Raw genomic sequence first — 26,967 nt, 5'->3', positions numbered from 1 at the left:
TCCTCTGCCTTCCCCCAGATCTTCCCATGGCTGCTCCCTCCTCTTTATTCAAGTCACAATTCAAATTTCACTTTCTCAGAAATGCCTTCCCTGACAGTCCTAGCTAAAGCTGCACTCTCTTCTCATTAATCCCTACTGTATTAAATTGTTTTATTTTCCTCTATCTCTATCTAAATTATTGTTGATATTTTTACTGCTTGTCTCTCCCAACAAGTATGTAAGCTTCATGAAGGCAAGAATTTTGTCAGTCTTGTTCATCACTATACCCCAGTACCTAGAACACTACCTGGCGTTCAGAAGACAGCGAATAAATATTAACCACGCCTGGCCGGTGTGGCTCAGTGGATTGAGTGTCATCTCATGGACAGAGTGGTTTGGTTCAATTCCCAGTCAGGGCACATGCCCGGGATTCAGGCTCAATCTCCACCAGGGGGCAGGCAGGAGGCAACCATTCAGTCTTTCTCTCTCACATTGATGTTTCTATCTCTCCCTTCTTCTCTCTCTAAAAAAAAAATCAGTAAAAACATTACAAATATATATATAAACAAAAAAAAAAAGTTTGTTTCCTCTCAGCTAATACTATATATAGTTCTTCTCAAGAGTATGAATATTGTTTTCTACTTCATCTCCCACAGCATGTAACAGACTAACTGCACTAGTATCACTCAATAATGCTCAACTATAGCCCAGCCAGTGTGGCTCAGTGGATTGAGCATCGCCCCATGGACTCAGAGGCCCCAGCTGGATTCCTGGTCAGGACACATACCTGGGTTGCAGGCTCAATCCCCAGTAGGGGGCGTGCAGGAGACAGCCAATCGATGTTTCTCTCTCACATCAACATTTCTATCTCTCTCTCTTCCTCTCTCTAAAAAAATCAATAAAAACATAAATAAATAAATGCTCAATTATAGTCTTTTCTGGCACACCCTTCCAGTTAAATTTTTAATTAAATAAAAAATATTCTGTAAGTACCTATTATGAGCCAGGTACTAGGCTAGGTGTCATTCTAATTTATTATTTTTCAATTTATCATTTCATCATTGATATTCTGAGAAGTCCAACACTTGATCAAAAACTAAAGAAGCCCTGCAGTCAGATGACCTCATTTTATTGACTTACAAAATGCAACCAGATGCAGCTACCTGCAGGGCAACCATACAGAGACCACACAGAGCACTTCACTGTTCACTTATACAGGGTGGAACAAAAGTAGGTTTACAGTTGTTCATAAGGAAAATAATACAATAATTAATAAATAATACATGAACAAACTGTTTCACATCCTCACAACTGTAAACCTACTTTTGCCCCACCCTATATGTCAATCTCTCATCTATCATTGTCCTTCAAGAGACTATTTCTCAAAAAAAAAACTATAAGAGATATTCTTGAGAAATCTGGAGACAATGAAAATGGACCAATATTATATATTAGAAAAATAATTTGTTGACGTTTGATGATATGGTGGTTATGTAGTAGTGTCTTTATTCTAGGGGTTACACAGCTGCAGTTTATCAAATCGTTAAGAAAAAATGGATATAGATATATAGATATTTATAGCTACAGAGTATAAGGCAAACAGTTAACAATTATTTAATCCTGGTGAAAGGAACAAGTATTTATTAGACTTCTGTATTAGCTTTTTTCTGTAAGTTTGAAATTTTTCATAAGAAGTTAGTGGAGGAAAATGTTTCTCTTAAAAAATTAATATGCATTTCTCTAAGCTGTAACTACTTGGTTGGAATGCAATATAAGCTTTAACATTTAGTTAGACAAAAAACAGATCCTGAGAGTATTATAAGGTCCACAAATTGAACCACCGAAACACAAGAAATATCAACATACAGAGGTAAGGAACAAGAAAAACTACCCAAAGCAAAGACCACTTCCAGTCTAGACTAGGCTACGTCCTTTATTCCTAAGCAGCTCTGGGCTCAGAAGACAAAGACACCATATTTTGGAACCCTGCTTCTAGAAACCAGCTGTCAGGATAACACATGTAGGCCCAATCTTCCAGCCTCACCCTCCCAGAGAGAGAGAGTATGATGGGAAACTAAACTACAGAATTGCAGTGACAATATATATGAATAGAACTTTCTAAGTTCACGAGTATTTTGAAAATGCAATTTGGCTTTTATTACTGTTATTATTAAAGCAGATGTCAAGAACTATAATCACAACCACCAAAGTATAACTGATTCAGGCAAGCAGAATGCTAAATGCTAAAACCATTTGGTAGGAGAACAGGATATTTACATTGTCTAAAAGTCACCCTACAAATTACTTACAAAGGACAGTAGGTGCTTTTACAACAAGGAGATCAATCTTACCATCAACAATAATGGGACAGACTAATATTATGTGCCTCCCCATATGACACAGCATCATCTATGCAATATTTCTTAATAAAAATGTTTATCCTGTATCTAAGCTTAAGAAAACAATCAAACAAATCCAATTTATGGGACATTATAATTGGTCTGGACTCTTCAAAAGAAAAAGTATTATTAATGATACACAAAAACTTAAAGTGGAGCTGTTCTAAATCAGCGGTCTTCAAACTAGTTTTATTGGAGTACAGCCATGCCCATTCATTTACATATTATCTATGACTTCTTGTTTCTTGCAAGAGGTAGACCCCACATAGCCAAAAATATTTACTATCTGATCCTTTATTAAAGTTTGCCAATCCCTGCTCTAGATTAAAAGGGACATGATAACCCAATATATCAAGAAATCCTTAAAGTGAATTCTGAAGAGGAGGAAAAGCTACAAAGAACATTTATGGAACTGGGTTACTGAATATGAATATTAAATATTATTGTATTGATGTTGAATACAGAAGTATTTAAGGGCTACAGGTCATGATGTATACAACTTGCTTTCAAATGTTTCAGAAAAAAATTAGATAAAGCAAATATGACAAAATATTAACAATTGTGAATCTGGGTCAGTGGTTCTCAAATTTTTTATCTCAGAACTACTTCACACTTAATCTTTAAAATTACCCCAAAGGTAATTCTAAATTTGTTTATATGGGTTATATTTATCTAATATTTTCAGTATAAAAATGTAGCCCTGGCCATTTTGGCTCAGCGGTTAGAGCGTCGGCCTGCGGTTCAGAGAGACCCGGGTTTGGTGAGACCCGGGTTCGGTTCCTGCTAAGGGCGCGTACCTCGGTTGCAATTTGTCCCCGGCCCTGGTTGGTCGTGCGGATGGCAGCCACTCAATGTGTCCCTTTCACGTCGATGTTTCTCTCTTTTTCTTCCTCTCTCTCCCTCCCACTCTATCTAAACAAAAAAAGGAAAAATGTCCTCAGAAGAGGATTTTTTAAAAAAAATGTAAAACAGCCTTGGCTGGTTTGGCTCAGCAGTTAGAGTGTCGGCCTGCGGACCAAAGAGCCATGGGTTCAATGCCTATCAAGGGCATGTACATCAGTTGTGGTTCGGCCCTGGCCCTGGTCAGGGTTGTGTGGGAGGCAACCAGTCGATGTGTCTCTCCCAGGTTGATGTTTCTCTCCCCCCCCCCCCCCAGCTCTATCTGAGATAAACAGAAAAATATCCTCGGATGAGGACTAAAAAATATATATTTAGAGATAGATAAATAGATACACACACACACACACACACACACACGTCTTTTCATTGATTTTAGAGAGAGGAAGGGCAAGGGAAGGAGAGAAAGAAACATTTGCACCCCCTACACGTCCAACTGGGGATCAAACCGCACAACCTGGGCATGTGCCTCAACTCGGAATACACCCACGACCTTTTGGTGCAGAGGGCGATGCTCCAACTAACTGAACCACCTGGCCAGAGCCACACAGACTATTAAAACGATGTGTGCTCAAGGGTCAAGATTTAATAAAATTGAGACTTATTCCTGCTTTATCAAGGATTTTTTTTTTTTTAAATCCTCACCCAAAGATATCATTGTACTGATTTTAGAAGGAGAGAAAGATCGATGTGAGAGGGAAATATCAATTAGTCGCCTCCTTTACCTGCGCAGACTGGGAATCAAACCTACAACCTTTCAGTGTATGGGAGGACACTCCAATCAACTGAGCCACCTGGCCAGGGCCCATGAAGAACATATCTTAAGTAAAAGTGAAAGTGAAACTGGCGAATTTGATTTTACTGAAAGTGTATCACAAACTTAATTATTACTAATGTAATTTGATATCTCTACCTTGATTTGTGCTAAAGCATCAGCAGCTTTATCCACCCTTGCTTACTTTTGCATCAACAGTACAAATGTCACTACTGTGAAAGAGGTAAATGAGGTCTTAGTAGATTTGATTTTACAGATCCTCCCCCCTTTTTTTATCTTTATTAATTTTAGAGAGAGAGGAAGGGAGAGGGAGAGAGAGATAGAAACATCAATGAGAGAGAAATATCGATTGGCCACCTCCTGCACATGCCTCACTGGGGATTTGGCCCACTACCTGGTCATGTGCCCTGCCCGGGAATCGAACCAGTGACCTCTTGGTGCATGGGTCAATGCTCAATCACTGAGCCATGCTGGCCGGGCTACAGATCCCCTTAAAGGGCCTTGGGGACCCCCAAAATCTGTGAATAAACCCTCTGAAAACCAATAATATAGGTAAAAAGTATATGACTGTTCATAACACTATTCACTGAACTATTTAGTAGGTTTAGAAATTTTCAAAAAAATATAGAATTGAAGGGGGTCCTGGCCAGGTGGAGCTCAGTTGGTTAGAGCGTCATCCGACCCACCAAGGCTGCAGGTTCACCAAGGCTGCAGGTTCGATAGCTGGTCAGGACACATACAAGAGTCAACCAATGGCCCAACTGGTGTGGTTCAGCAGTTGAGTATCGACCCATGCACCAAGAGGCACCGGTTTGATTCCTCTACCTTGATTTGGGAATTTGGAAATTCAGAATTTTTTAGATTTTAGAAAGATAATATGATACGGACTAAGACATCTTCCAGTAGGCAAATACATTAACTTTTTACAGTTAAATATATAAATAACCATACTAAGTAGGATAAATAAAGATTATAAATAGCCTCACTTTAGTTCAGGTCAGGTTTTGCCACAAAGTGAGTTACGTTTTTCATTTTTAAGTACTTTTTGGTTTTTGAAACTGCATATAATGAACTGTGGACTTGCCCTGGCCAGTTTGGCTCAGTGGTTAGAGCGTCGGCCTGCAGTCCAGCGAGACCCAGGTTCGGTTCCCGCTAAGGGTGCGTGCCTCGGATGCAGTTTGTCCCCGGTCCTGGTTGGTTGTGCAGGTGACAGCTACTCGATGTGTCCCTTTCATGTCGATGTTTCTTTCTCTCTCTCTCTCTCTCTTACTCTCTCCCTCTCCCACTCTGTCTGAACAAAAAATGGAAGGGTGTCCTCAGGTGAGTATAAAAAAAAAAAAAGAACTGTGGACTCCTCGGGAATATGCTACACTCCTATTCATATCATTTCATCAGCCTATACTAGTACCTATTTATGGGGTAGGTGTTTAGGTAAAAATTTTTGAGATTTTCAAGAGAGTTGTATTTGTGATTCCAATGTAGTTGCATATTCCACTGAAGATGTCGAAAAACCACATTAATAGAACAGGTGGTTAGAAATAGGCACAGTGCCAATATAAATCATTTTCATTGGGAGTCCATGTGACCAGGGAGAACCTGGGTTGGGTAGTGTTAACACCAAGGGTGTTGGATTGAAATTGCTATAATAAATCACAGGTAGTCAATTCAAGACCTTAGAGCCACATATAACTCTCAAAGGCAAAAAAATTGGTCCTTGAAAGAAGAATGATTAAAAAATTAAAACTATGCATCATTTATACATAAAATACCTAACAAGTATACATCAGTTCTACTTGATGCCACAAAATTAGGGATCAGAACTTGAGGGCAAATTTCGTTTTTCTTTTTTGTTAATCCTCACCCGAGGATATTCTTCCATTGATTTTTAGATAGAGTGGAAAGGAGTGAGAGAGAAAAGAGAGAGAAACATTGAAGTGAGAGACATGCATCGATTGGTTGCTTTCCAATCAACTCCAACCAGGTGGAGTTGAGTGGAAAGCCGGGGACTGAACCTGCAACCCAGGTATGTGCCCTTGACCAGGAATCAAACCCCTGACTCTTTGTTACTAAGGCAAATGCTTTAACTGCTGAGCCAAATCGGCCACAGCTGAAGGCAAATTTTTATAACTCTTAGCTGAAAACTGAAACACTGATAAATTCCTGATACTAAGTCTTAACCAGATTCTAATTTAGTAATCAATGGCAAAGTGGTATACTGTAAATAATGAACTGAGAGTCCGGGAAACCTAACTTCTCATCTCAATTCTGCCACTAACTACTTATACAGCCTGAGTCAGGAACATAGTAAACACCCAGCAAATAGGATGTTAAAACAATGAACCTAACTTTTTTGTGCCTCTAATTTATCATTTGTAATAGAGGACACTGAATTAAAAAAATCTTTAAAGGTCTCTTTTAGGTATAAATTCTTTAACAGCCCTGGCCGGTTTGACTCAGTGGTTGGAGCATTGGCCTGCGGACCAGAGAGTCCCAGGTTCGGTTCCCGCTAGGGGTACGTACCAAAAAAAAATTTCTTTAATAAAAATCCAGGTTTATTCTTATGACTAGCTCAGTGCATTGAATGTCGTCCCATGGACTAAGAGGCCCAGTTATCCCTGATCAGGGCACATGCCCGGGTCTTGGACTCAATCCCCAGTAGGGGGTGTGCAGAAGGCAGCTGATTGATGTTTCTCTCTCATATCAATGTTTCTAGCTCTCTTTCCTTTCCTCTCTCTCTAAAAAAAAAATCAATAAAAAATATATTATAAAAAGAACAGACTATGCCCTGGCCAGTTTGGATCAGCGGTTAGAGCGTCAGCCCGTGGACCAAAGAGTCGGGGTTTCAATTCCAATCAAGGGCACATACTTTGGTTGTGGTTCATCACCAGCCCTGGTCAGGTTGTACAGAAGGCAACCAATCAATGTTTCTCTCTCACATCGATGTTTCAATCTCTCTCCCTCCCTCCTTCCTACTCTATCTGAAAAACATAAGAATAAAAGCAAATAAACTGGGCCATGGCAGGTTTGGCTCAGCGGTTAGAGCTTGGGCCCATGGACCAGAGAGGCTAGGTTCAGTTCCTGCTAAGCCTTACTGGTTCTCAACCTGTGGGTTGCAACCCCTTTGAGGGTCGAACAACCCTTTCACAGGGGTCATCTAAGACATAACAGTAGCAAAATTACAGTTATGAAGTAGCAACAAAAATTTTATGGTTGGGGGTCACCACAACATGAGGAACTGTATTAAAGGGTTGCGGCATTAGGAAGGTTGAGAACCACTGCTAAGGGCACATACTTCGGTTGCATTTGTCCCGGCCCTGGTTGGGGTTGTGTGGGTGGCAACCATTCGATGTCTCTCTCCCTCACATCAATGTTTCTCTCTCCCTCTCTCCCTCAAGATAAATGCAAAAAATGTCCTCAGGTGAGAATTTAAAAAAAGTAAATTAAAAAAAAATAACATAAAAGAAGGAAAAAAGAACAAATTGGACTATGAGATAAACTGAGGAAATAATGAATCATGGGCAAAATACAATTGGAAATGCACATATTCAGCTCAGCACAGCAAGAGTCACCCAAATAGACTACTGAAATAGCACTAATGAATTTGGTATGACTTGGGTAGCATTTTAATTTGCTTCTTTCAAAGAAATACTGCCTATAACATTTCATTTGCTTCAGCTGTTTTTTGTACATATAAAATCTACATGCCAGGCTATCTACCTACCTACATTTCTATCTATCTACTTACGTACCTACCTATCCTCATTTAATTTTTACAACACACCTGAGCTAAATACTAATACCCAATTTTAATGAGGAAGTCAATTTCAGAAAGGTAACAGTTCACAGCATTATATCTATGCATTCTGTTCAGTGTCAGAAATTTAAACTCAATTGATCACCCTGGCCAGTTTGGCTCAGCGGTTGGAGCACTGACCTGCGGTCTGGAGAGACCAGGGTTCGGTTCCCGCTAAGGGCATGTACCTTGGTTGCAGTTTGTCCCCAGCCCTGGTTGGGTCATGAGGGTGGCAGCCACTCGATGTGTCCCTTTCACATCGATGTTTCTCTCTCTCTCTCTCTCTCTCTCTCTCTCTCTTCCTGTCTCCCCCTCCCACTCTAGCTGAACAAAAAGTGGAAAAATGTCCTTGGGTAAGGATTAAAAATAAATAAATAAAAATAAACTCAATTGATCCTTAATACAACCCTAAGAAGCCCTGGCTCAGGGGTTAGAGCATCAGCTCATGGACCAAAGGGTTGTGGGTTCCATTCCTGGCCCTGGATGTGGTCATGTGGGAGGCAACCGATCGATGTGTCTCTCTTCATCGATGTATCCTGCTCCCTCCCTTCCACTCTATCTAAAAATCAATGGAAAAATATCCTCAGTGAGGATTAACCAAAAAAAAAACAAAAACCCTAAGAACTGGGTATGAGTACATCTACTTGTATGTAAGAAAACTGTGATTCAGCCCTGGCTGGTTTGGCTCAGCGGTTAGAGCGTCGGCCTGTGGTCCTGAGAGACCCGGGTTCGGTTCCCGCTAAGGGCGCGTACCTCGGTTGCAGTTTGTCCCTGGCCCTGGTCGGTTGTGCAGGTGGCAGCCACTCGATGTGTTCCTTTCATATCGATGTTTCTCTCTCTCTCTCTGTTCCTCTCTCTCCCTCCCACTCTATCTGAACAAAAAATGGAAAAATGTCCTCGGGTGAGGATAAAAAAAAAAAACAACTGTGATTCAGGGAGGTTAAGCAATTTGCCAGTGGGTCATACTGGTCATAAACAGAAGAACTGGGAATTGAATACAGGTCTATCTGATCCTAGATTTCTTTCACTCGATATATTGCTTCATCTACCATTAATCATTATTCAGTCTAATTCAATATGCTTCCATTTTTATACTCTGCATTTCTACTGACTAGTAGAGGTAGTCTCTTACATGGACAGGTACAATACACATTTGCTGAAGACATAGTTTCTATGTACCAGACCTAAGAGAAGGCTAACAGCTGGAGAAATTCTGGCCAAGAGAAACCCCAACACAAGGTAACTAACTGCTCAAAAATTCTTTTCTCTTCAGGTTTTTCCAAGGGGTAGAAGAGCCTCCAATGCTACAGCAGACTAGCCTAAGGGAGAGATGCAAAGAAATCTTTTCATCAAAGAAATAGAAAGGGCAAGTCTAACCAAGTTCTGGTTACAGTAATGCAGAGATCATGCAGTACACACTGCAGCAAAATCAGGTGCTGACAGCTGAGCACCATCAAGCCATTTCAGGCCATTAAAAAAATAATAAAAAACTAGAAGTACTTAGACCCTAAAAATGTCTAAACAACTGCAAGTAACTGACACAGGACAAAAAAGTGGAATTCAGTTGAAGTAGTTTAAGAGTTAAATCCATGAAACAACGCACATGATAGCAACAGCTCATACAGGTAGCTCAATTCTCCCACTCATTTTACCTTTTTTTCTACACAGAAAAGGTAAGCTGTTTTCTCAGTTCCCAGCAAATCCTATACCCTTCAAATACTGTTTCTCTCAGCTTGCTAGATGGCTTAGGAATGATGCAGGAACATCCTGCCCACCTCCCATCTAATAGCAGGTAGAGAATCAAGGACCAAAAGAACTGAGTAGCTGGGAGTAGCTAGGAACAGTCTTCCTTCTCATTCCAAACACCACAGATTTGTCCTACTTACACAAGAGAAGTGACTATTATGACACTCATCACAACCATTTTTTTTCTTTCAGACTAGGGTTAAATAACCTTTTAAATTTTATTCGATTAAATTCTGTTCTGGTGTCTTTAGACAAGTTCCTTCATGAATTTCTCATCTGTAAAATGGGACTAAATATGCAAGACTCTAGACTCTACCTCTCTCATAGGAATATGTTATTTGAAGGAAATGTTATTTAAAGAACTTAAGCCCTGGCGAGTTTTGCTCAGTGGTTAGAGTGTTAGCCTGAGGTCCAGAGAGACCCGGGTTCGGTTCCCACTAAGGGCATGTATTTCAGTTGCAGTTTGTCCCTGGCCCTGGTTCGGTCGTGCGGGTGGCAGCCACTCGATGTGTCCCTTTCACATCAATGTTTCTCTCTCTCTCTCTTCCTCTCTCTCCCTCCCACTCTATCTGAATAAAATATGGAAAAATGTCCTCGGGTGAGAATTAAAAATAATAATAATAAAGTCCTTGAAAAACTTAAAAACATAATAACAATAGCTAACATTTATTGTATGTTCACTTTGTGTCATTCTAAGCCCTTTGCATGAACTCATTTATTTTTCAGAACACTATGAGGCAGATACCATCTTACACACAAGCCACAGCAGGATCAGGAGAAAGAGAAAGAACAGGAAGACTGGCAAGTCAAATCAATTATTTACTTAAAAGTCCACATGGTATACAGAGCACTATAAGATGCACAGTGCCAACTTGCTCCACCCCTTCTCTGCTAGTCAGTACAGGCCACAAGATGAACATCAGAGTCCAACAATCAGCCAAGTTCCAGACAAAATAGCCTTACTAGGCTAGATGGGACTAAACACTATTTTTAATTCCAAGTCAAAGAACAGAGTGCTCAATGAAGAAAATGATCAATAGTCTAAAGATTGTAGAGAGTCTGGCCGGTGTGGCTCAGTGGTTGAGCATCGACCCATGCACCAAGAGGTCACCAGTTCAATTCCCGGTCAAAACACATGCCCAGGTTGTGGGCCAAATCCCCAGTGGGAGGCATGCAGGAGGCGGCCAATCGATGTTCTCTCTCATCAATGTTTCTATCTCTCTCTCCCTCTCACTCCCTTTCTCTCTAAAATCAATAAAGAAAAAAAAAAACTTTATAAAAAATTTTTTAGAAAAAGATTGTAGAGAGATTAACGAATAAAAGGATATGGAAATGCATGGGTACTGGGTCTTCTGAAAGGTCATTTCAGTAAAATATTAAGGACAGAAACAAGGGCAAGGTGTTAAGGAATGAGTGAGAAAAGAAGAAAAAAATGCATACAGCCAGCTGGTGTGGTTCACTGGTTGATCATCAACCCATGCATCAAGAGGTCACTGGTTTGGTTCCCAGTCAGGGCACATGCCCAGGTTATGGGCCCAATCCCCAGTGGGGGGCATGCAGGAGGCAGTCGATCTACGTTCTCTCTCATCTATATTTCTCTCTCTCTCCCTCTCCCATCCTCTCTCTCTAAAAAATCAATTTAAAAAAAAAGTATTTTTTTAAAAAGTACATACAGAATGCACTTCTTAAAAATGAGAGTAAAATAAAAAAGATGGCAATAATTCAGAGATAGAAAGGCAAGGGGGTTTTATTTATTTGTTTTAGGGTAGAAAAGACCTCAGTATATTTATAATCTGAAAGAAAGGACTCAATGAAGAGTGAAGTAAAGATGCATGGCAGAAAGACAGTAATTGAAAAAAATGAAGTACTAGACAAAGTGGATACTACGGAATGGGACAAAAAAGAAAAGTGATCCACTGGACAAAAGAAATGAAAATGGAGACAGCAAATGGGAGGGACTTTGAAAAATGAGAAGTCATGCAAAAATGGCAAAACAATGATTTGAAAGCCACAGTGAAGGACCAGAAATACATTGCTATCTAAAAAGTCAGAGTATTCAACCAGCAAAAACAGAATAATAATATTCATTAGAAAACTGGTCTTGTTTACTTTTTTTTAAATTTATTTTAGAGGTGGGGGAGAGAGAAAGAGAAACACAGATTTGTCGTTTGACTTATTTATGCATTCATTGGTTGTCTCTTGTAAGTGCCCTGCTAGGATGGAACCCAAAACCTTTGTGTATCAGGACAATGCTCTAACCAATTTAGCTACCCCACCAGGGCCTTGTTTTCAACTATGGGTTAGGTAGGAGAGAGAGGAAATGTTGAGAGACAAGATTAAGAACCTAAGACTTTGCTCACATTTGCACACAGGTTCTACCAGACTCAGTAGAAGCAGCTGGTAAAGGAACATCAGAATGAGGCAGACAAGGGTGGGGCTGAGCTATATTACTACGGAGATGACAGCAGTAGATAGAACTTAGAAGCAATTTTCAACGGCAAACATGAAGAGTAAACTAAAGAATTTAATGACTGCAGATGATGGAAGGAATGAAGGGGCACATACCAAAAAGGTGCTAGGCATCATGAAACTAAATTTACAGATCTAACTACATTTTCAAGTGGTATGATCTTCAAATCCCAGAAGTTGGATCCTGAAAACTTCCTTTAATTTTATTTGCCAAGACTAGCAATTTGTTGAACTGTCTCAATAGTTTTTTGTTTGTTTTCTGAATTGAACCTTTGTTTTTAATAAGGATTTGCTGAGAATTCTACCAAAGTATATGAGGGACATTACCCAAAAGATAAGTGAATGTCACTGACTAGAACTAGGAGCAGCGAACATACTTGGTCTTTTAAGCTTCTCCCTCCCACTTTTTCCCACCCCCGCACACACAGGACAAATTAAACAAAAAATTTCTAAAGTAACAAATGCATTCCAAAAATTCCTCTGCACGTAGATAATTAGATAATCATCTAATGATGATACTATTTATTAGGGTTTCAATCTCCATAACTAAGAACTTACTCAATGTTTAGTGGTTTGAAATGTACTATTTTTTTCCCCAAATGAGTACTTCCAAAATAAAAGAACCCCTTTAACTTCCAATTCAATCCCAGAGCAATTTTAAAGACTCTCAACATATCTCAAATAGAATTGTAAAAACACACAGATGTAAAGCAGTTAGCAGAAAATTTGAGGCAAAAGGCTGTCTTGTCCCCTTTCCCAACTTCAGTTAACTAATCACAAATGTTCCCAATCTCCTAATCTTTGAGTTACCTTTACTTCCTTTCTCCATGTCATCATTAAACCTATCTCTTCCTTCCTTCTTCAAAATATCTCTCCAATATATTCATTTTCTTAGTCCCTAAATTCAGGTCCATTTTTTTAGTCCCTAAATTCAGGTCCTGATAGTGTTCACACCTAAATTTCCACAAAATTCTTTAACTGGCCTCCTTTCCAATAATCTATATAAACCCTCTGATAAATCAGTCTATAATTTCAAGTTTACTAGTCATTCCCCAACTTATAAACCTTCAATGGTTCCCAAATGTTGGCAAGATCAAGTCCAAATGCCTCAATATAACTTTCAAGACTATTCATAATCTGACTGAGCATTATACCTTACTAATAATATCTCTTTCTAGTTCATATGCTAAACTCTATTATTAGATCAGACAAGTATTCTCAAGTCCAATCAATAATACAAGTTTACTCCAATCTCATTATCTTTGCTTTTCCTTTTGCCCTGGCCTGGAAAACCACCCTCTTCCTTTCTGTCTATTTAAGTCCTATCCATCCCTCTTATTGCAAAACTCTGGTCCAAACTGCCTCTATGAAGCCTTCACAGACCAAACTTCAGCCCAGACTAACCTATGTAAACAATAACCTGTCATTTTGACATAAATTAATAGCATAACGACAGACCTCCTTAAGAAGTCACCACTGTACCACTGCTCAATGGCATTTTCACCAAAGAATACTAAAGTAAATATTTTTCATGAGGCTAAATTATTCAATATAAAAAACTCCTTTCATCTGAGATGCCCTTTGTTTATGTTTTTTGTTTCTTTGTTTTTAATATTTTTTCTTTATTGATTTAGAGAGAGAGGAAGGGAGAGGGAGAGAGAGATAGAAACATCCATGAGAGAGAACATCGACTGGTGGCCTCCTGCATGCCCCTCACCGGGAACCAGGCCCACAACCTGGGCATGTGCCCTGAACTGGGACCTCTCAGTCCATGAAATGACACTCAATCCACTGAGCCAAACTGGCCAGGTAAAGACTAAATATTAATTTTTAAAAGTAGCCCTGGCCGGTTTTGCTCAGTGGTTAGAGCATCCACCTGTGGTGCAGAGACCCGGGTTCGGTTCCCACTAGGGGCACGTACCTCGGTTGCAGTTTGTCCCCAGCCCTGGTTGGGTCGTGCGGGTGGGAACCACTCGATGTGTCCCTTTCACATCGATGTTTCTCTCTCTCTCCCTCCCTCCCACTCTATCTGAACAAAAAATAGAAAAAAATGTCCTCGGGTGAGGATTAAAAAAAAAAAAAGTAATAAGATGCCCTGGCCATTTTGCTAAGCAATTAGAGCATCGGCCCACGGACCAAGGAGTTGCAGGTTCGATTCTGGTCAAGGACATGTACCTTGGTTGCAGTTCAGTCCCAGCCCTGGTTGGGGTTGTGTGGGAGGCAAACAATCGATGTGTCTCTCTCACATCAGTGTTTCTCTCCCTCTCCTTCCTCCCTCCCACTCTATCTGAAGATAAATGGAAAAATATCCTCAGGTGAGGATTTAAAAAATAAATAAATAAAAATAATAAGAAAGTTTTTCTTCGGTTCTTTGAGTAAATAACGCAAGGGTAAAACTGAAATAATGAGCCACCAGCACCTTTCCCTTTCCCATCTTCTTCCCCCACAGGCATGCATCTCCTAAACTCTAAAGGGTCCCAGGAGGCTTGCAACAAGGGATGCAATGGGCAGCAGCAGGTCACCAGGCTGATGATCACTAAAACCTGCTCCCAAGGCTCCTTTCCCGACTCTCCAGTGAGCTGACAGCAGCCCCACCTTGGTTCACTTCTTTCCCATGTTTCTAGAGAGCCAAAGCAGCTCTGTCTATGCTGTCTTCTGCTGCTTCTTCTATCCTAAGCCCTTCCTTGTTTCACTGCACCAACTTTAATAAACATACTCTCGCCCTGGCCTTGTGGTTCAGTTGGTTGGGGTGTGGTCCCATACACCAAAAGGTGGTGAGTTTGGGTATAATCCCCCGATTGGGGCATGTACGGGAGGCAACTGAGAGATGTTTCTCTTTCTCTTTCTTTCTCTCTTTCTATCTCTCTCTCCCCCTACTTTCTCTCTTTAAAATAAATTTTAAAAATTAAATAAACAGACTCTCAAAAAAGTTTTCTTTAAGTACTAACTAATATTTACTATGTACCAACATTATGAACACAGTGCTTTTGTACATTAATCATTTAATCCTCACAGCCACTATCTGGAGAAATTGGGGCTTTCTGAGGCTAACTGGAACTGCAGAGTTTTAAATACCCTTATAAGGTAAAGTGCTATTTAGCCAAAATGGTCAAAGAATGAGAATAAAACATAAATGAGTAACCAATTGTTAAAGAATCAGAATACAATAAACCACATTTAATAAAGCTTTACTTGAATAAAATTTGTGATTCAGAAATGTACTACAAGATCTCTTAATGCCTAAAAACAAAAACTATGAACAATTTTACTGTGAATGTATAAAGTGTAGGAGACTGAATTAAATATGTACTAACTTTGTAATCCATTCTGAAAATTACTTTTTATAATGAATTCCCCACAGTTTATTATTTGTCCCTTCACATTTCAAAAGAAATTTCTGATTCTACACATAAGTTAAAAAGTAAATAGGCTGATTTCATACAATATTTCTAGGTTGTTAAAGAAAAAGATAATAGTAAGATTATGAAAGTTAACAAAATGACTCCAGTGTCTCTCAGAAACTTCCTAAGTACCTCTGCCACAATGTTTCCATTTAAAAAACAAGTTACTAAATTACCCCACAATCTTCTGATATAGTTCTCTCAGAAAAGCCAAAATGATCACTACTTTAAAATACATAGTAGGCACTTCGTAAAAACTATTTGTATTTATCACTTAATTGTGCAACATGTTACTAAGTTAAACCATTCTAGTTATTACTAATTTAAATTTGCATTTAAATTCGCTTAAGTACATACAAAATTAGTACATACATTCTTCTGCCTTTAATAAAAGAGTAAGAATAACTACTGAGAGAGCTTACTGGCAAGTCAGAGAAGGTGACTTTAAACAGGTTTAATTGCTTAAATTTTTCATTGTTGACATCAAAATAAAATGTTATTCAGCCTGGCCGGTGTGACTCAGCGCTGAGTGTTGACCCATGCTCCAAGATGTCACTGGTTCGATTCCCCGTCAGGGCACATGCCCAAGTTGTGGGCCCGATCCCCAGTGGGGGTCATGCAGGAGGCGGCCAATCAAGGTTCTCTCTCATCGATGTTTCTATCTCTCTCTCCCTCTCCCTTCCTCTCTGTCTCAAATCAATAAAGAAAAAAAAATTTTTAAGAAAAAACTTTTTAAAAATGTTATTCAAAAAAATAATTCAAATGACATTACTACCTAGTATCTCATTTCAGTTAATAACTCCAATCTCAGAGCGTGAGAAGCACTAAGCTTCTTCCCAAGAAGAAACTATGCATAGTTAGTACTTCTTTGTCAATGACAGATTCCAAAGGAATATCTGTTTTATGGCACCAGGACTGAATTCCTGTACCTTCACAACCAAATAGCTGTTAAATCACCTGAAGCAGAAGGACACTCCCAGTCTTTGGACTAGAGAAAACACTAAGCAGAATTCTAGTAAAATGAATCCATGTTGCCCTGACCGGTTTGGCTCAGCAGTTAAAGCATCAGCCTGCAGACCAGAGAGTCCCAGGTTTGGTTCCCGCTAAGCACATGTACCTTGGTTGCAGTTTGTCCCTGGCCACAGTTGGGGTCGTGTGGATGGCAGTCAGTCAATGTGTCTCTCTCCCATCTCTCTCTCTCTCTCTCTCTCTCTCTCTCCTGCTCTATCTAAAGATAAATGCAAAAATGTTCTTAGGCGAGGATAAAAAAAAAAAAAAAGAATCCATGTTAATAAGCCTGAGAAATTAAAACTGCTACCTATACATAAGCATCATTATGGTCAATCATCCAAAACTCTACTGGGCCCTGGCGAGTTTGGCTCAGCAGTTAGAGCACTGGCCATGGACCAAAGAGTCTTGGGTTCGATTCTGGTCAAGGGTAAGTACCTTAGTTGCGATTCAATCCCTGGCCCTAGTTGGGTTGTGAGAAAGGCAACCAATCAATGTGTCTCTCACATCGATGTTTCTACCTTCCTCCCTCCCTCCCACTCTATCTGAAGATAAATGGAAAAATATCCTCGGGTGAGGATTTAAAAAAAAAACAAAAAAAAAAACTTTACTGAGAGACGACTATGTGCAAAGCTCAGTGAAAGGAACTGAGGGAAGTACAGGCTAAGACAAAATTAGCTTTTGATCAAGAGGCTTCTGATCAAATTAGGTAAAGATACAAGCTAGTCAAGTTAACTAAGAGTATGAGGGGTACTGGCATTACAAGCTGCAAGATTTTTGAGAAAGATGCTTTTGATCCAACTAGGTAGATAAGACTCATACTAGTATGACTCACCAAGAACACAAGGGGTACCAGCAATTAATGTCACCATTTTTAAATTTCTTCTTTATTGATTTGAGAGGAAGGGAGAGGGAGAGAGAAACATTGTTGAGAGAGAACATCGAATGGCCGCCTCCTGGATGTCCCCTACTGGGGATTGGGCTCACAACCTGGGCATGTGGCCTGACCAGGAATCAAACCGGCAACCTCTTGGTGCATTGGTCGACCAACCAAACTAATATCACAATTTTTTTTTTAATCCTCACCCGAGGACATTTTTCCATCTTTTGTTCAGACAGAGTGGGAGGGAGAGAGAGGAAGAGAGAGAGAGAGAAACATCGATGCGAAAGAGACACATCGAGTGGCTGCCACCTGTATGACCAACCAGGGCCAGGGACAAACCACAACCGAGGTATGCGCCCCCAGCAGGAACCAAACCCAGGTCTCTCTGGACCACAGGCCGACGCTCTAACCGCTGAGCAAAACCGGCCAGGGCCTAATGTCATAATTTTTTACAGAGGTTTACCATAGTAAACTCAGGATAGACTTCAAAGAGGGGTAATTGAGCTGAGCCTTGAAGGATGGAAAAAATTAACTAGTTAAACAGCATAAGAGAAGAAAAGGACTAAAAGATGAGAACAAAGGTGCTGAATTGGGCATGTGGTCATTAAATATTTATTAAACACCTACTACATGTCAGTCATTTTGTTAGGTAACTGGTGAACAAAACCAATGAGTTCCCTGTTCCTGTGAAGTCCAGTGAAGACAAATAATCATCATGTAAGCAGATATATCATTATAAATTGTAATAAGTGTTAAGAAGGGAGGCAACAGCCCTGGCCGGTTTGGGTCAGCGGTTAAAGCGTTGGCCTGCGGTCCTGAGACCCGGGTTCGGTTCCCGCTAAGGGCATGTACCTCGGTTGCAGTTTGTCCCCGGCTCTGGTCAGTCGTGCGGGTGGCAGCCACTCGATGTGTTCCTTTCACATTGATGTTTCTCTCTCTCTCTCTCTGTTCCTCTCTCTCCCTCCCACTCTACCTGTATAAAAAAAATGGAAAAATGTCCTCGGGTAAGGATTAAAAAAAAAAAAAGAAGGGAGGCAACAGACAACAGTAACAGGGAATAACGGGAAAGGACTAGCGAAATAGAACAATTAGGGAAAGTATCTCTGATACATAAGCTGAGGCTTGGAGGAGGCAGCCAGGCAAAGAGCAGAACAAAGTGTTCAAGAAAGAGAGAGCCACCCATACAAAAGCCCTGAGGTATGAAAGGACTTGCTGAGTTTAAAAATAAATAAACTACTGTGACTAAAGCATAATGGACAATGAGATTGGAGAGGAAGGCAGAGGCCAGGTTATATACAAGGCCAAGATAAAGAGTTTGAACTTGGACTTTATTCTAAGCCCAAAGAAAATCATTTAAAGTGTTTGCCAACCTAACCAGTTTGGCTCAGTGGTTAGAGCGTTGACCCTCAGACCAGAGTCCTGGGTTTGATTCTGGTCAAGGGCACATACCTGAGTTGTGGTTTGATCCCCAGCCCTGGTTGGGGTCGTGTGGGAGGCAACCAGTCAATGTGTGTGTCTCTCCCACATCAATGTCTCTCTCTCTCTCTCTCTCTCTCTCTCTCTTCCCCCTCTCACTCCCTCCATCCCTCTGACTCTACCTGAAAATCAATGGAAAAATATCCTCACGTGAGGATTAAAAAATAAAGTGTTTTCATATTCATAAACATATTGTTGAATAAAAGAAGCCAGACTCAAAAGAATATATGCTGTACGATTCAATTTTTACAAAAGTACAAAAACAGAAACAACTAATCTACATGGTTAGAAGCCATCCTGGGGGAAAGGGGCGTGCAGAAGGGCTTCGGGAACTGGAAGGAAACTATATCAGGTCTTCTAGGTACTAGTTACGCTGTTTCTTGATCTGGATGCTGGTTACATGACTATTTTCAGTTTGTGAAAAAGTCATCAAATTGTATTTTTATGACACACACACACAATATACATCAATAAAACATTGTAATAAGTCCAGCTGGAGCGGCTCAGTTGGTTGAGCATCATCCAGTATTCCAAAGGATTGCCAGTTTGATTCCCAGTCAGGGTACATACCTGGGTTGCAGGTTTGATCCCCATGTGGAAGGCAACCAGTCAATGTTTCACTCTCACATTGATGTTTTTCTCTCTGTCTCCCTCTCTCTCCTTTCCTCTCTCTAAGCATGTCCTCAGGCGAGGATTAAAAAAATAAATAAAATAATGAAATAATTTATAAAAACAAAGAAACACTGTAATGAGTTTTTTAAATTATATGCAAGTTTTTAATAACATAATATGCATTTTTAAAACTATTACTCTATCCAGATAAACAAAGAGAGAAACATATACAAATATGTAGGGTCCTGATTGATTGATTAACCTGCTGCTTTCACATACTCATAAAATAGGGAAAGGAGTAAATTAGCCAGTAAATAAAAAGTACCATGTTTATAAAGATGTTTATAAAGAATAAATGCTGGATCTGGGAAGAGATTTTTGCAATAAAGGATAAGCTATAAATTCTTTAGAATTTATAAGGAGGGCCCTGGCCGGTCTGGTTCAGCAGTTAGAGCGTTGGCCCACGGACCAAGGAGTCTTGAGTTCAATTCCGGTCAAGGGCACATACCTCAGTTGCAATTCATCCCTGGCCCTGGTTGGGGTCTTGCGGGAGGCAGCCATTCGATGTGTCCCTTTCACATCGATGTTTCTCTTTCTTTGTCTTCCTCGCTCCCTCCCACTCTATCTGAAAATGGAAAAATGTCCTCAGGTGAGGATAAAAAAAAAGAATTTAGAATTTATAAGGAGGTATGTAAAAAGCTATCTCCAGAAATTAAGAAAGAAATAGATGAAAACAGCAATGCCTAAACAGGTTAGCAATACTTGTTATGTTTTGGCTTACATTTTAATAGGTATTTTCAAGCACTTCTCTTCACCCTCCCTGGCCTTCCCTCTCCCCTCAACCCCAATACACCAGAGAGTGTAATGAAATAGAAAGATCCCAAACTTGAGTATCAATCATAACTGGGTTCAAATCAATGATCTGCCCCTCACTAGCTCTGGCATTACTGCTCTGAGCTCAGACCCTCATGTATAAAATAAGGATTATGCCCTGGCTGGTTTGGCTCAGCGGTTAGAGCATCCACTCATAGACCAAAGAGTCTTGGGTTTGATTCCAGTCAAGGGGGGATAACCTGGTTGCAGTTTGGTTCCAGCTCTGGTCAGAGTTGTGCGGGAGGCAACCAATTGGACACATCAATGTTTCTTTCTCTCTCTCTCCCCTCTCCCCGACTCTGTCTGAAAATAAATGGGCATGTGGTCATTAAATATTTATTAAACACCTACTACATGTAAGTCATTTTGTTAGGTAACTGGTGAACAAAACTGATGAGTTCCCTGTTCCTGTGAAGTCCAGTGGAGAAGACAAGCGTGAGGATTTAAAAAACTAAATAAAATGAGGATAATGACTCATAGAGTTGTTATTTTCTCCCTATCATAACCCAAAACACTGAGTTGGTAGACTGATATTTTAATTTAATTTTTATTTCCTAATAGTATATGGAAGGCTGATGGTTGAGAAGTTTCCATTCTCAGGATTCACTGGGTGGGAGAGGATGATTATAAAACAGTCAACATAGCCCTGGCCAGTTTGGCTCAGCGGTTAGAGCATCAGCCTGTGGACCAGAGAGTCCCGGGTTCGGTTCCCACTACAGGAATGTACCTCAGTTGCAGTTTGTCTCCAGCCCCGGTTGGGGTCGTGTGGATGGCAACCACTCGATGTATCTCTCTCACATCAATGTTTCTCTATCTCTCTTCCCCCATCCTTCTCGCTCTATCTGAAGATAAATGCAAAAATGTGCTCAGGTGTGGATTAAATAAATTAATAAATAAATAAAACAGTCAACATAGAAATAGAATAAATAAAGAGAAACAAAAAGGAAAGAAGTAAAAATGAGGTTTCTTCTAGAAGCACAGTAATAGGTTTCAAGCATTTCCTAAGATAGAAACTTAAATAGCCCTGGCCAGTTTGGCTCAGCAGTTGAGCGTCGGCCTGCAGGCCAGAGTCCAGGGTTTGGTTCCTACTAGAGGCACGTACCACAGAAAAAAAAAACAAAAAAAAAAAGCGAAACTTAAATAAAACTGATTGGGGCAGGTTTAGTAACAAGAAATTATGAGAAGGAAAAAATTGTTTTATGTCTTCCCAGCAAGACACATTTTCTACCTAATGTATTCCCTTTGTGGAATATTAGCTAAAAGAAGTTAGAGATAAACTAAGGATATTCTGTCATAGGTGGAAGGGCAAGACCTTCAATCATTTTATAGCATCCCCACCCTTAAGAAGTATTTGAACAACCATAAAGTATAAGCATTTCTTAAGGATAGCCAAGGATGATGTTTTGTATTTCAGGAGCTACCATTTAAAAAACAAACAAAAACCATAAAAATAACAGCTCAATTCTTTAATAATTTGGGAATTCCCCCCCCCCAATGTGTCAAAAATAATGAAAACCTGGTTCAATTTGTCTTTCCCCTAATTTGACAAGTGTCCCCATCTTACTTCTCTTCTCCTCATGCATCTCACCATTCAATATCTAAGAGTTCCCTATATCCTACAAATTTAGCACCTTGATGCTCTAGTATTCACTCTGATGGCAACAGTACTAAATGTGAATATAAGAACTTCAAAATTCCCAGGGATCACTCTGCTAACCAATTTGCCTAAACTGGTTGTTTAAACTAACCAGTTTAAACAAATGAAGGCAATAGTGATTACACAACTATATACATTTGTCATGTATACATCACAAAGTACACACTTAAAATTGGTAAACTTTATTGTAGGTAAATTATACCTTGAAAAAGCTGACTTTAAAAAAAGAATGTATACATTCATTCAGCTAATATTTACTAAGCATCTATTATGTGCATTAAAGTTTATACCAAATCTTTCAGCTAGACTATGTAGGTCCTACCTGTATGTAATGCTTTACTCATAAGCTGACACTGTCCCAAAAAGCCATGTTACATGAAAAACGGTTCAATTTTTGATCATGAATGTCACCTCAATGATGATCTCTACAGTGGAAGAACAGTTAGCTAACATCTTTCATTACATAAATGCAATCTATGATCACCCAGGTAATCTAAAAGAAAACAATTTATGTCTGGCCATGTGGCTCAGTGGATTGAGCATCATCCCCATGGACTGAGAGGTCCCAGTTTGATTCCCAATCAGGGCATATGCCTGGGTTGGGCTGGATCCCCAGAAGGGGGCGTGCAGGAGGCAGCTGATCAATGTTTCTCACATCAATGTTTCTATCTGTCTCTCCTTTCCTCTCTTTAAAACAAAACAAAACAAAAAATCAATAAAAACATTTTTTAATGTTAGAAAGAAAGTTTATTAAGCACCTACTGCATATAGAATACACCACTGGCCCTGGCCAGTTTGGCTCAGCAGTAGAGTATCAGCCTATGGACCAATGAGTGGCGGGTTCAATCCCAGCCAAGGGTACATACCTTGGTTGGGATTTGTCCCTGGCCCTGGTGGGGGTTATGGGGGAGGTAACTAGTCAATGTGTCCCTCTCATGTAGATGTTTCTCTCTCTCTCTTCCCCTTGCTGTCCCTCTCTCTCCCTCCCACTCTAACTGAAGATAAATAGAAAAATATCCTTGGGCCCTGGCCAGTTTGGTTCAGCGGTTAGAGCGTCGGCCTGCGGTCCTGAGAGACCCGGGTTCGGTTCCCGCTAAGGGCATGTACCTCGGTTGCAGTTTGTCCCCGGCCCTGGTCGGTTGTGCGGGTGGCAACCACTCGATGTGTCCCTTTCACATCGATGTTTCTCTCTCTCTCTCTCTCTGTTCCTCTCTCTCCCTCCCACTCTATCTGAACAAAAAATGGAAAAATGTCCTCGGGTGAGGATAAAAAAAAAAAAGAAAAATATCCTTGGGTGAGGATTAAAAAAAAAAAAAGAACATACCACTACCACAGCCTTGTATGTTTGTCTTTCTATAAAACAAAAAAACTAGACTATCTCAAAAGCATACCGACAACATTGCTGGAAGAAAAGAAGGCAACATTATTGGGAAATAGACTTAATTGACTTAAGTCTATTACTGGGTCTAGGGTCTAAAATCCTCCTGGTTCCCAATGCAGTATGCCTAGTGGAAATAACATGGACCTTAGAAACAGACTTAGGTTTGAATTCCAGCTCCACTTCTTACTAATTTTATATATAAACTTGGGAAAAGTCCCTTCACCTTCTGACCCTCACAGTTTGCTCATCTGTGAAACAGAGATGCCAACTACTTGTTGTGAAGACTATGTGAGCTATATATCACCTAGCACAATTACTGGGCACAGATTAGACAATTCAACAATATTAGTTCCCTTTCTTGGTCTTAAATTATTAAGAGTAAGAAAATACCTATTAATAATCAAGGTTAAGCCACAATCCCCACTAGTAATCACAGGACGATGAACAAGTATTTGTTGCATTCTTTATATTCTAATCAACTCCCTTCCCATCCCATTATTTCCAGTTTTTCAAACTTTTAGTTACTATGTTTAGAAAAGTGATTTAATTTTAGAAACCTGGAAAATTCTTCGGAGTAAATTGAGCAAAACCTTAATCTGCCCCAAGGGGAATTCTGAGCAAAATAATTATTTCTAACAAGAGAATTTTCTATGGGGGTTATTCAATTTAACCACACGAATGCCACCATCCCGCACACAATGTGACAGAAAGCAATCTGGAACATACTGTACAGATTCTCAGAAGGGAAATGTCCCCCGAAAATCCATACCCCTCTCTCCCGCCCTAATGTGAGGTAGTGAAATCTTACTAGGTGACCTGAATTCCCCCGTTCTGACACTAGTCCAGCTCCTGAAGCCAGAACTGCGGCAGTTCGTAAAAAGCCCTGAACAAACCCCACCTCTCAAAATACCCTCAAAAGGCAGGGGAATCCAGAGTCTTTTTTCCACACGTGACAGACAGATAAAGCACCAGGAGCTCAAAAGCATAATTCTCTTCCCAAGGTCATTCGTGTCAGGGAAGGTGCGATGGAAAATCTGCAAGCAGTCTGTGTCTTCGTGGAGAGCACACTGCAGCGTTTTGGGGGTACCTATTCTCCTCCCCTCTCCCACCCTCAAGTGTGAGCACTAGTCTAGGCATTTCCGAAACAAGCCACAACAAGCTCTGCAGTGTTAGGAAAGGGGCTGACGATGAAGAAACAGATGCTCCAGAGCAAGATGGTCTTTCTTGGCTCCCAGAGCCTTCCTCCAAGGTTATTAACAGAAACCGCAGGCACCTCACAGAGCGCTAAACCGGGCTCCGAGCCCCCCCGCCCCGCCGCCCCGGGCCGCCGGGTTCCCCGCAGGCAGCCTCCGCAGCCCGAGGCTCCCAGCCCCAGAAACCGCACTTCATTCCTGCGCTTCGGGAAGCTATGGCTCCTGCCGGGCCGGGCAGGGGCGGGGGTGCGCCAGGGAGACCGGCCGCGTGCGCTGCGGAAAGTTCACCGCGGCGGCGGCGGCTGCGGCTGCGGCTGCGGCGGCGGCTCTGCGGCGGCGGGCGGGGGGCGGCCCCGGCCCGGCTCGCCCGCGTTCCCCTGCAGATTCCACCATTAATTAGTCCTCAGGACTGTCTACTGGCAACTTAAACAAAGCGAATGCCTTAAATTCCTTCCTGGCCCGGCGGTCTGGCTGTGAGACCAGCGTTCGCCGGGACGCGGGCGGGCGAGGCGGGCCGACAGCTGCGGCGGGACCCCTCCCCGCCCGGCCCGCGCCCCCGCAGCCGGGTCCCGCAGCCGGCCTCGCACGCCGGCCCGAGCGCTCCCAAACCTCCCTCCTGCTCCTGCTCCTGCTCCTGCTCCTCCTCCTCCTCCGGAGCTCCCGGGCTCTTCCTGTAAGATCACTTCCTTCCTCCCCGGGTGCCCGCGGGCCCCGCGCAGCCCCCTCCCCGGCAGCCCCGGCCCCCCGCTCCGGCGCGCCGCTCCCCGCCCCCACCCGGCCCCGCGCGCTCTCCCCCGACTCCCAAACTCGACCCTAAAACTCTTCCTCCGCCCCCCCAGACATCCCCTCAGCTCCCTGACTCAACATTTCTCCTCAGATTCTCGTTCCCACCAAGAAGTCTCTTAGAAGCTTCCCTCCCCCTTCAAAAACTCCAAAAACATTCTCAAGGTCTCGCCCCCAAAGATCTCCCCTCCCGAGCTCTAACTCCAAAATCCCACTCACTCTCCCCCCCCCATCAAGTCCACACACCCCCAGTCCTCCCCCGGCTGCGCCCGCCGGTTCTGCCCCGCCGCCCCCGGGTGTCCCGACCCTTCCGCGGGGCAGGCCACCCACTCTGGACGCCCTCCTCTCCCCTCGCCCGCCCGCCCGGCCTCCCGCTCCGCGCTCTCGCCGCCCCACCGCGGACCCCTCACCTCGGCGGCTCCGGCCCACGCTCCCGCCGCCCAGGGATCCGGCACCCTGCTCCCGGCGCCCGGCGCCTCCTCGGGCTCCCCGGGACTGACAATGAGGGGCTGGCCCACAGGGTGACGTCAGCGTCCTGGAAGGCGGGGTCTGCGGCGGGGGGTGGGGCTGGTCTGTACGCCCCGCCCCCACGGTCGATTTTCCCCCTTCCCAAGGCTTGGATTCCGCCGAGTTGCGGGCGCGGTGGGAAATCAAAATGGGAGACAAGAGGGGCACTCTCTGGGGGTTGTGAGGATTAAGTGAGATAATCCATGAAAAGGTGCTTAGCCCGGGGCCTGGTATGGAGTAATCACTCAGCAAATACTATTTCTGTTACTCAGCAAATGTGGGAAAGGAACTCAGTTTAGACTCAGAAGGCTTGAGTTCCAGTCCTCAGCTCTATTAATTCATTGTGTGATCCTAAACAAGTCCTTTCCCAACCCTCACTTTCAACTTCTTTAAAATGGGAAGGGGCGATAACCAGATGATCGCAAAAGTCCCTCCAATAATTCTATAATAATTTCCCGTGGACCTACTATGTGCAAGGTACCTAGAGCCCAGAGAAGTGGGGAGGAAAGCTTTTGAAGGGACCCCAAGACCCACACCCAGGGTGGTGCAGAACAAACCAGAGACACTCTCCTGGTAGATGTCCTCCCACATACTGGCACAGAGCTGCATTCACAAGGGCATAGATGTGCTGAGGGCTGCTTCCTCTCTGACTGCAGCAGCATAGCTGGTCTCTTGAGACATCTCTTGTAAGTTCCTTATTGCCTATGGAATAAAGGCGAAAGCCCTGAACTACCTTTACACACACACACACACACACACACACTCTAAAGTTTATCCAAACTTCCTCTAGCACACCCACTGCTTTCCCACATCTGCCCCATTGCTCATGCTATGCTCTTCCCTCTCTGTCTCATCTCAACTTACAACTCCTAGTTTCCCCCAGTGAGAAGTCTGGCTCTCCCTGCTTGGAATGTCCATGGCATTGTGTTTAACTCTCATGTGGTCAAGAACACATTTTAAGTTATATCAAATTGACCTCCCTTTTGTTTCTTAGCATTTTCTCCCTTCCTTGAAGTCGGATCCCACACATGTTCCACAAACCATGTAGTTGTCATTCTTATTTTCCTTATTATTATCATCAATATTATTTCTAGCTTGTAACACCACATACCATCCTTCATGATAATCTGCACAA

General features: G+C 41.9%; 1 protein-coding gene across 1 annotated transcript in view; it reads right to left on the bottom strand.

Moving 5' to 3' along the window:
• Positions 1–25,958, bottom strand: part of LUZP1 (leucine zipper protein 1) — an 84,594-nt gene extending 58,636 nt beyond the window's left edge. The window contains exon 1 of the mRNA XM_036257059.1: positions 25,736–25,958. The gene's annotated coding sequence lies outside the window, so the exon portion shown is untranslated. The remainder of the gene's footprint in view (positions 1–25,735) is intronic.
• Between the last annotated feature and the right edge of the window lie 1,009 nt (positions 25,959–26,967).

This window comes from Molossus molossus, unplaced genomic scaffold, assembly GCF_014108415.1.
Source record: "Molossus molossus isolate mMolMol1 unplaced genomic scaffold, mMolMol1.p scaffold_m16_p_12, whole genome shotgun sequence".
NCBI lineage: Eukaryota > Metazoa > Chordata > Mammalia > Chiroptera > Molossidae > Molossus > Molossus molossus.
This window is presented reverse-complemented; position numbering and strand designations above follow the sequence as displayed.